The sequence below is a fragment of the Ceratina calcarata genome, unplaced genomic scaffold, assembly GCF_001652005.2.
Source record: "Ceratina calcarata isolate Rehan_Ccalc_2016 unplaced genomic scaffold, ASM165200v1 scaffold557.2, whole genome shotgun sequence".
Lineage (NCBI taxonomy): Eukaryota > Metazoa > Arthropoda > Insecta > Hymenoptera > Apidae > Ceratina > Ceratina calcarata.
The window spans coordinates 63,204-67,730 of record NW_017176762.1 but is presented as its reverse complement, the minus strand read 5'-3'; positions in this window follow the sequence as shown (position 1 = coordinate 67,730).

Sequence of the window (4,527 nt, the reverse complement as noted above, 5' to 3'; positions counted from 1 at the left end):
CATTTATACGTCACGTATTTCTTAAAACAATTTCGGGGACAGACTACAAAAATTTAGAACCGTTCCCAGGAATGTAAAACGGATGGTCACCGTGTGTATAACAAAATGAATACATATCCCACATCTGTGTTTCACTGCAAGCATTTTAATTCTTGAAAAGGAATTTCAGTCTCTAGCGAGAAGCAATTAAACTCGGAAAATTCACTATTTTTTCAGTGATATACGCGCGCGTGGATCGGGGGTGTAATTATGAGTTGAAAACGGTCCCTCGGGCTCCGCTTTTGAGCCACGCGGCTCCGCGATAATTAATCAATTCGAACTTCACGCCACTCGTTACGACCGGATTAAAACGCATCGCAAACTATCCATCGGTCTCTGCAAACTACACGGTTCGCTGTACCTATACTATAGTTTAATCCGACGCACCCTTTGAATGCTTCACCCGGTAGCTGTAAACTATTTACCAAGCGGAACAAGTTACAAGATTTCAATTACTCTCAAACACGATTCTAACGCAAAATTAACTGAGAGTTCCGACCCTGTCAGGGTACGTTAAAACGCTGTTGCTAAATCGACACTGCCGTGTAAAATCGTGATAAGGTTAAAAATCTTCTTTGCAAAAATAAAAATAATCCAATATCTACATTTTTCCTACGTCTAACATACGTCCTTATTTTAATTACGTTAGAAAATGAAATGCAAATGTCAATTTAAAGTTGTATGAACCCTTACATAAAAACGATGACAAAGCATTCAGATTTTAATAGTTACTAGATATTACATTAATAAAACGTTGTACGACATTTTAGAAATTTTGCAAACCTATTAAAAAATTTATCACATCTTGTATTTTTATGTCGAACGACAGAATTTTGATTACAGTTTTTTATCATGTATTTATTTTTTAAACTTTTAGCACAAATCTTACGGCTCATACCTTAAGACAATATTAATTCACGGCTGAACTCGAATATAAAATAGAGAACCGGTGTTTTATTTTACATAGCGTGCGAGGGGACGTACCTAGAGCTAACACGTGACGTCGCGAGGCAAACAAAAGCTCGGTCGACACCTCGTCCTCGTCTTCAGAATCCCGCGACGACTGTTTGATGAAAGGTCTCTCGAGGTGTTTTACAACTTTCTTTAAAGTATAGGAGCAGACGGTAGCCCCGGGGCGGTGGTCTCGTACGCGATTAACAGCGTTCCTCTGCGAGAAAAGAAAGAGCAGGATTGCCGTAGCAGTGATGAAACTAACAAGAAAAGCTCTCTCCGCCACGTCCCCGTAAATGAGGTACGTTTTAAGCCGGGCCGTTAGCTTCCGCGGATCGCCTTCCTACCCGGACGGCATTCTGCATCCGCCGGCGACTGAATGTATTATGCAACGGATATTATTTAGGCCGGCTAAGCTTCGGCATATTGAAATGCAAACGTGAATTATTATTATTATTATTATTATTATTATTATTATTGTTCGCGGACGTGAATAATTGTACCGATAAAAGTACAATACGTTGAGACGATTATGCAGGAACATTTTTCTTCCGTACATTTTTCCCACTGGAACGACCCACTGGCTCGAATACAATTTGCCTTTTCTACCTTACACGTATTTTCAGGCAGGTACGCCGCGGCAATCGTATCGGAGACGCGGTTCAGACGTTTCCCTCGCGAATGGCACCGCGCCAACGAGAGAGAAGCGGTCCTTTCTGGCGTGTCTCCTTTTCTCTCACCGCGCGTGTTTATCGAGAGAGAATTATGGTAACGTCGACTGTGCCGAAGGAGACCCGGTCCCGCCTTTTGCGACGCGACGCGAACCGCGGAAAGATTATTTTCAGATGCCGCGATCTGAATCGGGCCTCTCCGCTTTTCCATTCCGCGATGCTTTTCGACTGCTCCGGGAAAACGTTCATGGCTGGAATGTTATTGTGAGCTCCGCTTTCAGATACGCGGTATTTTCCCAGAGAATTGTGTAGACCGTGTTTTGGTTTAATTCTCTTCCCTCGCTTTCGAGGGAATTTACTGCTGCGTTATAATTCTACGTGCTCTTAATCTATCTATTAGAATGAATTAGAATACAAGGACTATCAGAGGAGACATTAATTAAAGTTATGTATATTTTGAATACATTATAACTAGACTGCAGATTTATGCATTCGTTGGAAAATATTTAAAATTATTTAGAATATCAAGAGAGGGATGCATGGTTCAATATGCAAATAATAATAAATATTTATTTATACTTTTTAATTCATTTATATCATTCGCGAAATTCGATGCAAGGGAAATTCCGGGCACATGCAAGTTTATGATGTAAATAGGAAATATTTTATTTTTCATAAAAATCTGCAATCTATGAGGAATTAATTTAAAAGAAAGAAGCTTTCGATATTTTCTCACAATCATCGAGCTTAGGAAAAGTTTTAATATATTTTCAAATGAGCACATATGGCGCGGCCGAGGAAATAACATTTATGAAAGTATTCCAAGTACGAACATTCGCATAATGCAAGGCGAACAAACTTCTCGTGTCTCTCCGGCAAAGTTATTTTTCAAACTTACCAGACGTAAGCGAGGCTCGTGGTTCCGATAAATCTCCATTCTTGCGGCGAAAATTTGAGGAAGTTAGCCCCGAGTTCGTTGAAATCCTGAAAGTCGAGTCGTTGTGAAAAGCACATATATGTATACTTCCACCCATAAGTTAATAATGAGCGCAGTTGAATACGATTTCTAATTATATTCCTGATTTAAACTGAACTAAGTAGCTCGAAGTTTAAGTTCTGTTCCGGATGTAATTATATTCCAATTTTATCTCGAAGGCTTTTCACCAATGCTCTAGCATTGTTGTTACTTCCAGAATTGTTATAAAAGATTAGCAATTTTGTTAGTGAATAATTAAACTAAACTGGAAGTGTTTGTGTGTCCTGTGTCTCTCTCAGTCAGCCAGTTTAAATCATCTCTCGCATATTTCCGTTCTGCAATTTTGCTTTGAAGACTTCAAGACTTTGTATGGCAATTTACGAACAGAAGTGTGTACACATAACAGGTTCTCGCGCGAGGTCTGCCACGGTTTCCTTGCAAATACGACATATCCGGCGTTCAGTTTATTTAGTCGCGAGTCTTGGATTATTTCGGGAAACCCGGTGTCTGTTTAGCAAACACCGCCGGCCAGAACCGTTCTCTCGCGCACTTTCCCAACCTCCTGCAGAGTTTTCTGAAGGTAAAAAATTTTTCTAAAGCCGCAACACTTTGTGTTAGGGATCTGGGTCGTTAGTTTGTTTCGGCGAAATCGTCGCGCGAAATTCCGAAGAAGAAGCGAGAGCTCCCCGAACGGCGTGTTCAGTTCAAGTAGCAGACAGCGTCGGGCTTCGGTTATTTAAAGAAAAGCGGAACCGTAAATCGCTACGCTTTCCGTAGACGCGAACGTCGTCGGTGCAGAGACGCGTTCTACTTTTTGCACGGCCGCTGCTGATTTTTATGAGCTGCTCCGTACCTCGCTCGGCATCGAACGTGTATTGATCAGCACGTAAATCGGCAACCTTGATTCCTAATATCTGGGAGAGCGGACCACTTGACACCAATCTCTCTCCTGTCCCCTCTCGCACCCTGTTTCTCATCCTATTTTTCACTTATTCCCATCTTGCGGCCGTTCGCCTGCGTTCTAATTTCATCTACTCGACTGATATTTCACATCCTACGAATATCGGGATTTAAAACCCATTAGTTAAAGTAACATCGTTTACGCAATGGACAGACGATATTAGGCATGGCATGGCAATAATACGTCAAATCATAAAAGATAATAAAGTCACTTTGTTTTATTAATTTATTTTAATTTAATTAAATCGAGTAATTTTACACACTTTTACAGTACTCGTCAATATTTCCGTTTATATTTCGGTGATTTATTGAACGTTCTCAGTCATGACTCAAGTGCAATGTCTTTCTCCAGCAATTCTTAACAGAGGAGTGTATCAAGTTGCAATATTTTGTTCGACGAGGTGATCGTGGCTCGTAAATCGGGCGACAGCTGCGACGATACACTCGTTGGTCGAGTGAATCTCCCGGATCCCCGGATATATTTTTAAGTTTATCGCGGTCCACGATGGACCGTGCTGCTGGAACGGGACAAAAACGGTGGGAGTAATTCAGATATTAATACACGAGCGGTCTGCGACTGGACTGGTGACTGGACAGAGCAAGCATGTATATGTATAACGTAGCGCTGTTTCTTTCTCGGAAATTCGTGTGACGTGTCACGGCGAATAAATATCAATTGACACGCATGGTCCACGGTGGAACGATTCTCTTTCCCACACAAATTTCGCCTCGCGACTATTTTCAAAATTCATAAATTAAGGATGTATTGGCTATATAGTCAATACCAAAAATTTATGTACCTTAGAAAAACAGATTTCCAATCATTAAAAATAGTGCACTTTTCTTTTAATTTCGATATTTAATGAGTTACATATGATTATATGGCATTTTATTGATGTTGACAAAATCCGACCATCCCAGCGTCGAAAC